The following is a 12,046-nucleotide window of genomic DNA, read 5'->3' as shown; positions in this document are numbered from 1 at the left end:
AGTTCAACCAGGGAGGGAAAATTGCTATGAGCAATGTGGTATAAAGGATTTATTTTAGATCTGACATAATGCTGGGAGCTGGTGAAGAAGTTGATAGAAAGCTGTTGCCTCTGCATGCAGTGGTGGGGCTTAAGTTGCTATAGGTCAATGGAGCCAGCAGTGGAAGAAAAGCTGGGGTAGATAAAGCTGGGATTCACAAAGAGAAACCGGAACTTGCATGTGTTTCTCACTGCATCCAGTTCCAACAACAAAGGTGGTCTCCAGAAAGAGGCTGATCCCCTTTGCACAAGGGCCTGCTTCAGGGCTTGAGGATAAAAGAGGAGATCTTGTGGGAACTGCAGACATGGATCCTGCCCCATGGCAGTTAGATGAGCAAACGAATCAGCAACTTTGCATTTGGGCTGCTGAAGCAGTTCTCACCCCAGCCCAACTTCAGAAAGTGATGTTCTCCTCCTCACTTTTGCATTTCAAATCTCATGCACATTTCCCTTGTGGTCCATCTTAACCCACAGCCATCAGAGAGGGGAATTCTAGCAAATGCTGTTCCAGTCTAGTTCAGTTAAAACAGTACAAAGCTAATACTGGCCGTAATGATGATGTTTTGGGACTCATTTTCCATGTTGCCTTAAACTTCATATCTGAGAAGCAACCACACTGCTTGTGGTTCACCCCAACTCATACTCTTTCGTATCCCCACTTCTTTTTGTTTTCCATTACTGCTAATTCAAATGTCCATGCTTTTCCACCTCGTAAATTTCCAATAATCCTATTAGAACAGCTCAAACGTCCCCAACTCTGGGAAGTTTGCTTCACTCCTGGAAGCAAGGCTATTATTGTTGTTTTTATTAAAATGCCAGACACTTTTGTATTGTGACTAATGTTTATAGGACTGTTTGTCCCAGAAGAAAAGAAGCTCTTTTATGGCAGGAACTGCGGCTTTCTCATCAGTATGTTCTCATGGTGCAGCATATGTACATACATAAAAACTAAATGTGTTTGGCATAAATTAAAAGCTAATCTGAGTTTATTATGTAGGGTGGGATGGACATGAATGCTCTATTGTTACCATAAGTTTGCCAAGAATTACTGCAAGATTGGACTTAGAGGAAGACAAGTCATTATCCTATCTTCATGAAATATCTCCTAAGACACCAAATAATCAGAATAAATTAATCAGAAACCTCAACTACAGAGATATTGTGAGATGTGGAAGAAAATGTAAATGAAACCAGCAATGTGGACCATGCTGGAAGAAGTTGCTGTAGGTTCACTTACCTTCTAGAAACTCCCCAAAGCCCTATAAACTCGCTATAAGCTGCACTGATACACATGTTGGAGACCCCAATAATAGTGTTTTAGTTTTGAGGGTTAAAATTAAAGTGCAATTTTCATGCAACATTTGTTTACAAGTAGTAATTATGCTTTTTAATAATAAAGATGAAATAGTGTTTTGACAGAAGTCTTTCCATAAACTCATTACTCTACAAAGAGAATTGGTGTTTATACGGGACCATCAGTAATTTGTCAAAGATTTAAATTTTTCGAAGTATTTAATTTTAGGTCAAGGAGGTAAAATGGTTTAGAAATATGTTCAAGAATAATAACTAACACTTTTTTATCGCTTCCACTCCTCTGTTAAAAAATAGAGTTAAACAAGATAGATCATCTTACTGAACATTCTGATTAATGAAAAATTTCTGTGCTGATGAGTGTAGCAAAGGGCGTCCGAAAATGTGTAGTTCAGAGTTCTCACAATGAGGGTTTTTTTGGGGGGGATGGTTAATCTTTTTTTTTTTTTCTGTTTGCTTTAGCTTCATGGAAGTTCAGAGGCAAACTGGGAACTCCATTTCAATAATTAACTTAGCTCTGGTTCCTGGAACAATTAACTCGCTTCTTTTCCAGATAACTTCATAGTTCCCTTTTATGTATTTTATAAACTCATCTATCTATCTATCTATCTATCTGTCTATCTATCTATTTATATCTACCTATTTATCTATCTATATTAATCTGAACCCTATGAAATTTCCATGTTTTTAGGTAAAAAAATTGTCATAGTAAATTCACATGGTAAAGTATTGGCAATTTCATATGGTAACCATTGTAGGCCACCTTGAGGCCTCCTGTATACAGGTAGGTACAAATCACAAAATTATAAAATATGTAGTGACCTTATTGAGTTTACTTGTCATACACTAATGTGTGGTCCGTTGGAATAGAGAAGGACATGATGATTTTATAGAAACAAGTAAACAGCAACAAACTTTGTGTTTGTGGCGACAGTTAGGAAAAACCATGCAGCTGATGTACCCAATTCAAAGAGTTCTTTGGCATTATTTACTATAAAATGGAAAAGGGGAGATGAAAGCTGATTCATTCTTAGATTTTAATAAACTTAATAAAGGAAAATGTATTTCTCTTTTTAGTTTTGATTTCCTTTTGGATCTTGCCATTCTTGTTATAGAAATGCTTTTCTTGTCAAAGAGAAAATAACTGTCGTTTATATAAGGGCTGAGCTGCCAAGAAATAAGGAATGAGAGCTCACTGGTGCCAGACATGCATAAACAATATCAATACCTTGCCTCATTAATATTTTCAAAATATGGAAAGACTAACTTTATTTCTAGCAATAGAAATAAAATGCAAGCTTAGAAAAATGAAGATGGGTTTAACAAGGTTAAATTACCAAGTTTAGCAAGACATTGATTACTTCTTGGGGGCAAGTAACACCTATAAATAAGAATTTAATTAAGGAAAAGTTTCCAATATATGATTAAAATAGAACATTATGGATGCCACATGACTCTTGCCTTGGGAATGACAATATAAATGTGAAATATAAGAGTAACAGAATATATACGACAGGAATATATGGAATATGGGAACATACAACATAATAGAGATGCCTGTTTATCTGTATAAATTAATGAATTAATTGAATGTAATGTCCATAAAAATGTCACTCTTATTTTCTGGAGATGGAAAAGTTAATTGTAAAATTTATTCAGAAAAGCAAACAAGCAAGACTATCTGGGGCAACCTTTAAAAAGAAGAGCTAATGATAGGGGCGCAGCTAGAACTAACAGAAACTAAAACACACAATAAAGCCTCTGTAATTAAACAGTTTGGTATTGGTGTAGGAACAGACAGAGAAACCATTGGATCAGAATAGACCATCTAGAAATAGCCCCATTTGCATACGAAACACAGTGTCTTGATTTCTAAGTTATATTCTACAATAAAAGAAATAAAAAGAACCAGGCTCCTTGCAGAAAAGGCTTATTTCCGGGCTGGGGCAGGAGTGGTACAATATGAGCATGGGATATTTAGTATGCCAGAAAGTTCTTTATACTATTCTATTTACTTTGGCATATGTTTGAAATTTTAAGTAATAAAACATTCTGCAAAAGTATGGTCTCAATTAAATGGTTAAACATCCAAATGGTTTACTTAGTTTAGCTCTAAAATTATGACCAATTAATATTATTTTTCAATATAGCTTTTCAAATTAAAGATTTCTCTTTTGCTGGGAAAATTTTTTAAGACAATGATAGAGAACAATAGACTAGCTGTACTCCAAGCATCAGATTCTTTTGATATCTTATATACAATAGCTGGTTAAGTCGCAGATTCTAAGGAATTTTCTTCAGATATGGAAGAATACATGTATCTATAAGAACTTATAGAACTTGATAATATACTTGATTTATTGTATACTTCTTATAACCTAATTTAAAAATATACTGTAAATCAAAATGGTTATGATTTTGGCATAGGACTACATTGATGGAACAGAACAAAATCTAGGAGCAGATTCAACTGTTTAGAAGAATCATACTGCTCCTTGAAGAATAAGGTGCCAATAACACAATATTAGGAGAACATGTATTGTGAGTTGATTTTTCAATATCGGGGATGAGGTTCATTGCAGCATCTCTATTTCTTAGCTGGGAAATAGTGGGGCATGCTAAGACTTCTGCCAGGGCTTTCAGTGGAGATCTATAAGTAATGAAAAGACATCCATTGATCTCAGAGAATCAAACCCAATTCAAATGCTCTGATGCTTCACAAAAACTTCTGGTTTTATTACCATAAGTGCAGGAAAAAATCTATATGTCAAGAAAAACAGAAGCTGATTTTGAATGTTACATTTATAGGTAATGACCTATCGTAGTCGCGAGTATCAGAGTGATTAGGCAAATGGAGTAGGTTATTGAATATTTGCCTATTCATAGAACACCTTAAACCATAATAGATAAAGCAAATTGACCAAAAAGTACAAAAAAAAGGCATCCACAAAGACTTGGGGAAAAACCTATAATATTCTTTACTTTAAAAGGGAATTTTACTAATTGGAGCTTGCTTGTGTCTTTGGTGATGACTTTAACTAAAAAGGCATCTTTCAGGGGCTGGCCCCGTGGCCGAGTGGTTGAGTTCGCGCGCTCCGCTGCAGGCGTCCCAGTGTTTCGTTGGTTCGAATCCTGGGCGCGGACATGGCACTGCTCGTCGGACCACGCTGGGGTGGCGAACCACATGCCACAACTAGAAGAACCCACAACGAGAAATATACAACTATGTACTGGGGGGCTTTGGGGAGAAAAAGGAAAAAATAAAATCTTTTAAAAAAAAAGGCATCTTTCAGACATTGATGATTACATATCATAGAGTTGTTAAAATATCCTGCAAGAAAAATTTTCAGTAATAGAGAAGATGGAATGATGCATTTTTTGAGGCTTTGCACGCTCATACATCTACATTTAGCTCTGCCACTGCCGCATCACTACTAGTTCTCAATTAGAAAATTAAGCGATCAGCCCAGGCTCAGTAGCAGAATGACAGCAGAATGTGATTGATATGCAGAGATTCCCTGAACTAAATTTTACCTTTGCACATTCCCTTAAGTGACTGGTTGCCTCCCCATCATGGTAGGATTCTGCTATATTTTGTGCTCAAGTCTGGTCTGAATCTCCAGCCGTTGGTAATGAAACAACAGGCAATCTTGAAGCAAACAGTCCATGTTACAGAGCTCAGCAATTCCTCCAAAGATGATATAGCAGTTAAAAGCTGTTCTTTTAAATTGTGGTTCCTTTTTCAATGACTTTTCCAAGACAAGATCCCAGAAGCGGGTGAAATTTTTAAAAAGTAAGCTGTACGAGGTGATTTCTAAGACCATCTTAGCTCTAAAAGTATTTTTCCTTAAGAAACCCAGCTTGCTCAAGATGTCTGGTAGTTTTAATATTTCTTTTTTGTATAATTGGAGAACTTATTCTACTTCTTCGTAATCTTTTACTTGGGAAACAAAAGATCCTGAATTTATGTTTGCTTTTTAAGATGCAAATTTATACTTCAAATGATAAGAAGTTCTAGCGCAAGACTCTCAGTCCTAGCTCTAAAGAATACCAGGAGGGATGGAGGAGTAAATTGGGTTTGTGGAAGTAGAGGAGTGAGAGAAGCAAAATGAAACAATAGTGAATAAAGGAGAATTAATAAGAAGTAAATTAAGGGAGATACATATGAAAGCGATGGAGAAAAGTAAGGGGGAAAAGAAGTGTCATTTTCTGACACAATACAGGCAAGTATGTCTTCAGGGATGTGAGTAAGTGTGTGGATCCCATGGTTATTTCCTGCCTCTGAGCCCTCAGGGCTTATCCTGTAAATATAACCTGATGAGCTCTGAGAATGCTAGGTGATCACAGGTCACTGTTGCCCCATGATTGTATGTCCTGGTTACCTGGGCAGCCTGTGTTTATGTATGCTGTCCCAACATAATTATTAATAACATATCCTGTCACTCTTAAAAGTGTCTTGATAATAAATTATATTAGTCTGTACATGCTTCGTTACTTTTTACGTTGTTTAGTGTATCTGTACATGTGTGTGAGGAAACAAGTAGAAGATATGTTAATCTCTGAAAATATTGTTTTATCTTACTACTTGATCTCATTGTGTTTCTCACATCTTTGTCACTCCTATGTACCCTCAAGAAGGAAGGACCCAGATAGAAAAGGGGCTGGAGCCCATAAAGCTGATATAGCCTTGTCTTTCTTTGGCTTTTAACCATCGACCTTGTCTCTGGAGCTGACCCTGTCTAAGTGTGTTTTAGTAAGTGAGCAACCATCAGTGAGCTTTGATCTACTCTCTAAATTTTCCCCAATACAGACACACCTTATCCTTCCCTTCCACAAATGTCTATCTAATTTAATTTAACAAATATTTATTGAACGTCTATTATGTTGCAGGTGCCACAATGAGATTTAATACTGCAGGAGGAACATTTTTCTTTTAAGAGAAACTAACACAATCCAAACAAATTCAAGCAAGTTACATACATAGTAGATGGTGGTAGACCTGGAAGGTAATAATTTAGATCCTCTGCTCCCTGAGAAGAGTCACAGAAGACTGAGTACAAGAGGTATGCAGAAGGTCATGTTCAGGCAGCTGGGTCAGTGGTTAGAGAAATCAGGGGCATATTTGCAATGGATGAGCTCTGTTAGAATGAGTATACACAAGAGAGGTAGCAGTAGAGGGTGTGAAGGCAGATACAAAACTTGAGTTTACAAATCAGGACTTGGAGATGTTTTTCCCAAAGGTGCTATCTTCAAAGATAAAGAATGCAGACGTCGTGACTCCTACCATGTCCCCATTGGACCTTAGCTATTTGTCTTGAGCAAAACCCAGACAGATCTCAGAGACTTACAGTGGATTGTTTTAAATGTAACTAAGCTGTGACTCCAATTCCAGCTGTTGTTCCAGATGTGATTTCTTTACTGGAGCAAAGGAACATATCCTCTGATATCTGGCTGCTAATTACCGATTTGTTGGATTTTTTTTATATGTTAGTAAAAGACCACAAAAAGCATATTGCTTTTAGTTTACAAAGCCTGAAATATACTTTTACTGTTCAGTCTTAGGGCTATATCAACACTCCATCCCTCTGTTATAATCTCATCCACAGGAGCATTGATCACCTCTCCGTTCAATAAGACTTCATATCAGACCCTCCATTGATATCAGGCTCATAGGAATCAGGAACAGGAAGCAGCAACTGTCTTGAATATTTTGGAAAGAAAGAAACATGTATGCCAGAAGCTGAGAAATAAATTTCACTAAAATTCAACGGCCTAGAAGCTTGGTGAAATATCTAGGGCACATTATAATATCCTTTGCAAGATGAAGGAAAAGTTACTATATCTGACCCTTCAAATTACGAGAAAGAAATGTAATGCCTGGTGAGCCTCTTTGGATTTTGAAAGCCACATATACCCATTTTTGGAAGAATATGAAAGAATGCCAGTTTTGAATGTGACTTAAAGCAAGAGAGGGCTTTGACACAGGTCCAACTTGCCATGCAAGCTGCTCTATCACTTGGCCTGTGTCGCCCAGCTGACTCAATGGTTCTTGAGTGTCCGTGGCTGACAGGTATGCTTATGGAGCTCTTGTTAAACCCTTTAGCTGAATCACTGTACAGACTTAAGATTTTAGGACAAAACCATGTCATCTTCAGAAATAACTACTGCCTTTTTGAGAAACAGCTTCTGGCTTATCACCACGATCTAGTAGAGAAGGAACATTTGTCCATGGGTCCTTAAGTTTCCCTGTAACCTAGACATCCATAATGAACTGGGTATTAGGTAACCCACCAAGTATAGAGTTGAGTGTGCCCAGCAGTGTTCTATCATCAAGTTGAAGTGGTATATGTGAAACGGGGCTTGAGCAGTCACTGACGGCACAAATATGTTACATGAGAAAGTGATTCAAATTCCCCTGGCTCCTATTCTTGCTTCATTCCTTTATGTCTTTCAACAATGACCAATGGCCTCATGGATATCTCCCAGGGATGAATTAACTGGAAGGAAGATATTGGGTCTTGATTTACAGATGATTCTTCATGATTTGCTGAAAATATCCAAAAGTAGGTGTCTGAAGCAATATGGACACATGAATGTTTCCAATTGGAATATTTTTAGCATTGAACATGGTTTCTCACTTTACTTGTAAGGGCAGATGTCCAGAATGCAGATCTACATTAATTCATGGGCAGTAGTTAACAATTTGGCTGAATGGTAAACAAGATTAGGAAAGAATATGATTGGAAAATAGGTAACAAGGAGGTCTAGGGAAAAAGTATATGAATAGATCATATGGACACACAGTGTGAAGATATTTATGCCCATTGTAAATGCTCATAAATAGAAACACCAACAGAACATATATGGACATCTTGCACAAGATGACTCATTTTGTGAATGTCAGTCAGCCTCTTTCCCCCGTCACCTCTATTCTTGCACGCTAAGCTTGTGAAAAAAGTGGCCATGGAAGCAGGAATGGAGATTATGCATGAACTCAGCAACATAAACATTTATTCAACAATGCTGTTCTGGTTACAGGTATTGATGAGTTCCCAGCTGCCAACAGCGAAGATCAACCCCGAGCCCACAGTCTGGCACATGGAGTAAGAGCCAGCCATCTGTTTGCAGGTCGGTTATTTTGGATGATTTCCATCATGGAAGGGGCAGCATTCATTCTCGCTAGAATAGAACCTTACTCTGGGTATGGATTTGCCTTTCTTGTTCAAAGTACTGATTCTAAAGCAACTATTTGTGGACTTCCAGAATACCTTATTCACAGTCATGATATTTCACATAGATTGACTCTGACCAGCCACAATACTAAAGAGCTGCAATGGGTTTATGTTGATGGAATGCATCGATTTTACCATGTCTTCCATCACCAGATCAGTTGAAAAGTTAAAATTATGAAACGACCTTTTAAAGACTCAGTTGCAGTGCCAGCTGTTCTGGGTAATGTCCTCAAGGCTGCAGTGGATGTTCTGAATCAGCAACCTATTTATGGTGCTGTTTCTACCATAGCCAGTAGGCATAAGTCTGGGAATCAAGAAATGGAATGTGAGTGATTCCTCTCACTGTTACCCTTAATTATTCACTAGCAAAATGTTTGCCTCCTGTTCCCACAATTTTGGGCTCTGCTGGTTTAGAGGTCTTAGTTTTCAAGGAAGAAATGCTTTCACCAGAGGGCATATACTGTTTCCATTAAACGAAGCTGAATCTGCCACCTGGATATTTTGGGCTCCTCATACCACTAAATCCTGAAGCATGAGGCAAGACAATCGATCCAGTTAAGGGGGAATTCCATTGCTATTACACAATAGACATAGGGAGGAGTATGTTTGCAACAGGAAAATATTTCTAGTATACCTCTTATTACTACCATGTTGTGTGATAAAACTTCATCATAAACTGCAACCCAATGCAGGCAGAGCTGCAAACGGCCAGATATTTCAACAATGAAGATTTAGACAATCTCACTCAGCAAAGAAAACTTGACTAGCTAAGTTACTTTCCGAAGGCAAAGAGAGTAAGGAATGAGGACTGGAAGAAGAATATCATCAATACCAAATATGACCACGTGGTCAATGGCAGCAGTGACGACTATTTAAGGTAGGTTAGCAATTAATATTGATCTCAATATTTAATTTACAAAATGTCAAATCTGTTGTGTGACTCAGCTAGAAGAGAAACGAGCATCACCCAAAGATGGGTAAATTGACTTTGTCTGTCCTCTTTTGGGTAGAAGGTAAATGTGTTTTGGTTATACTAGGATGACAACATGTTATATGGATTTTGTCAATTCTCTTTATTTGTAAGTAAAATATGAATAAAAGAGATGTGTGTGGGTGTCAGGCTGACAGGAGATGAACTCTGCCAGATTGTGGTATGTTGACGTGGTTTGCCTGTGAGCTACATTTTCCAGAATCCTTTTCCCTGCATGGTTCTAGGTTAGAAGTGAAAAGAGAATGCTACACAAGATTTGGAAGCAGCCATTACTCAACTGAGGTTATTTCATTGAGACACAGTGTTGAGCAGGTGGGAGGTAGACAGCAGACCCCAGCTTGTCTTCAGTGTTCTCTGTTTCATGTCTAGATCATCTTCCTATCTGTGAGTTTCACTGTGTAATGGCAGCCCTAGGCCCACCACTAGATACCTGGCTGCAGAAACATGCAGGTGGAGCTATTCAGTGACAAAAGCTTTGCATAGACCACTCCATTAATCCCCTTTCATGATCCCTTTTGGTGACCAGATATGCTTCACTCCTCTGCTGTCTCTGCAAGCTCCATCTTACTTCACAGATGCACACATTTATGACCAGATCCCTGAACTCTGAGGTACTTCAAATGAACAGACTTGTTCTAGGGTGTGCCTAGAGATAAGTCCCACAGCCTTGGCCCCTGGTAATTCTTCTCTACTTCTTGTCATTGCTCTGCCTTCCATACTTAGGCATGGTAACCACATAGCCAAGAAGCCTGAAGTTGTTGCTGACTTCAAGGTTCTGATTTAGGTGGGTGAATTGAGGGTAGCTAAATACCTCTAAAAATCCTCCTCTCCTCTTGTTTCAAAGTCCATACTTCTCTTTGGCTACCTGCCAAAGCTGTTTCCAGCCTGAGACTCACTCCCAGATCCCAGATCACCTCCGTGATCAGGTTGAAATAATTTAACCAATGTCACCTCCTTCCCCAAGATGCTCTCTGAAGATTCCTCACTCTATTCTCTAGGTTGAGATAAATGCTTTACAGAGATTCTAAAGAAAATGATCGTAGTTCCTGATACTTAAACATTAAGCATCAAATCGTTTCTACTAGAATAAGACAGGGCTCATTCTGTCAAAGTTTTCCTTTTCTTTTTTGAAAGCATCAAAAATATTTCATACTTTATATAAGCATAAACAAGCCATGTATATTGCAATTATAGGTAACCAGAGTTTCTCAGATCCGACCAGGATGTAGGTACAATTGAGGTAAAATGAATAACAGAAATGATAAAAATTGCCCTGTCTTCAAGCCCCTCTAGATTAATTGCTGGAACCTTAAGCCTACGCTTCCTGAAAGAATCCCAAGGTGGCTAGTCCCCTTGTACCAGGTTTCTGATATTTTCTTCTATGTTGCTGCTTGAGTTTTTCATGGCGCTTCTCCAGGCATTTTGTTGATTGGCCTTTCACAATCATGGCTGCTCCTCCTGTCACACTGCCTTCTGATTTCACCCTTCTCTTCACTGCTGCTGTTAGCCTCATCACAGATGGCCTGGTCCAGCCTCCAGTGATGGCATCACTGAAATAGCAGAAGGGCCCTCTCTCCATCATTATCACAATGTTTTCTCAGGGCCTAAACAGAGATGCTTTTCACTCTATTTCTTATAGATCTGCAAGTTGTTGCTTAGCTCTATCAGTTGACTAATTTTAATTCTATTGCATAGAGTCTTTCTTAGAACCTTGTTCCAAAACCCCCAGAGGCTAATTTGGAAAACAATTTCCTTGGTGATAATCTCCTCTCTGTCCCCATTTCTTCCCCCTGATATCCAATTAGTATCTCTGAATAGAATCAGTTCACTCTAACAGTGTCCTCAGAGTGAATTTTTTCTCCATTCAGTTTGTTGTTTCAGAAGTGCAAAGATACCCTTAATTGACTCCATATTCCCTTTGGTCTACCTTTATTTGTTATCCTCAAAAAAAAATGCTCTTCAATTCTTCAAAGATTTATTCTCATTTTCCCTCGCATGCCTGACATATCTTGAAATACCAAAGTGCTAATAACCCATCCAGATTAAGATTCTCTTCTGGTGTCCTAAATATGTATGTTCATCAGACTATTAGTTCTAACTTTACCGACATATTACCATTGGCTGCTTGGAGCACCCAGGTACTGTGTTTCCAGTTACGTTACAATGTACTTGACGACACAGAGAGCGGAAAAGGCTGTACGAAATGTACATGGCTTCATGAAATGTATAATTAGACCATAAAGTCATTTTATAATTTTATATATTGACAATGTCAATCCTTTCATTTCATTTTTCCTAGTTAATGGGACAGAAGATATCAAAGCAGATATTTTACTTGTATATGTAAAATATTCCTATAATATAGTAATATACACCACTATAAAATAAGTGGTACCCTATGACATGTTGGAAAAATAACTTTTATTCCCTCTGCCTTATTCTGACAATTTGGAACACTGACATCCAAGTTTTCC

General features: G+C 38.0%; 1 long non-coding RNA gene across 2 annotated transcripts in view; it reads left to right on the top strand.

The window, feature by feature from the left end:
- Window positions 1–12,046, top strand: part of LOC111769225 (uncharacterized) — a 113,811-nt gene that overhangs the window by 8,884 nt on the left and 92,881 nt on the right. Inside the window, exons 2-3 of one of the 2 annotated variants that reach the window (XR_011429556.1) lie at window positions 8,388–8,477; window positions 9,274–9,458. This is a non-coding gene — a long non-coding RNA (uncharacterized lncRNA). Of the gene's footprint in view, window positions 1–8,387; window positions 8,478–9,192; window positions 9,459–12,046 lie in introns of those variants that run through there. The other variant, XR_002802055.2, reaches the window with a different exon arrangement.

This window comes from Equus caballus, chromosome 20 (genome assembly GCF_041296265.1).
Source record: "Equus caballus isolate H_3958 breed thoroughbred chromosome 20, TB-T2T, whole genome shotgun sequence".
Lineage (NCBI taxonomy): Eukaryota > Metazoa > Chordata > Mammalia > Perissodactyla > Equidae > Equus > Equus caballus.
The sequence above is the reverse complement of the archived record's forward strand: the minus strand, read 5'-3'. Positions and strand labels throughout refer to the sequence as shown.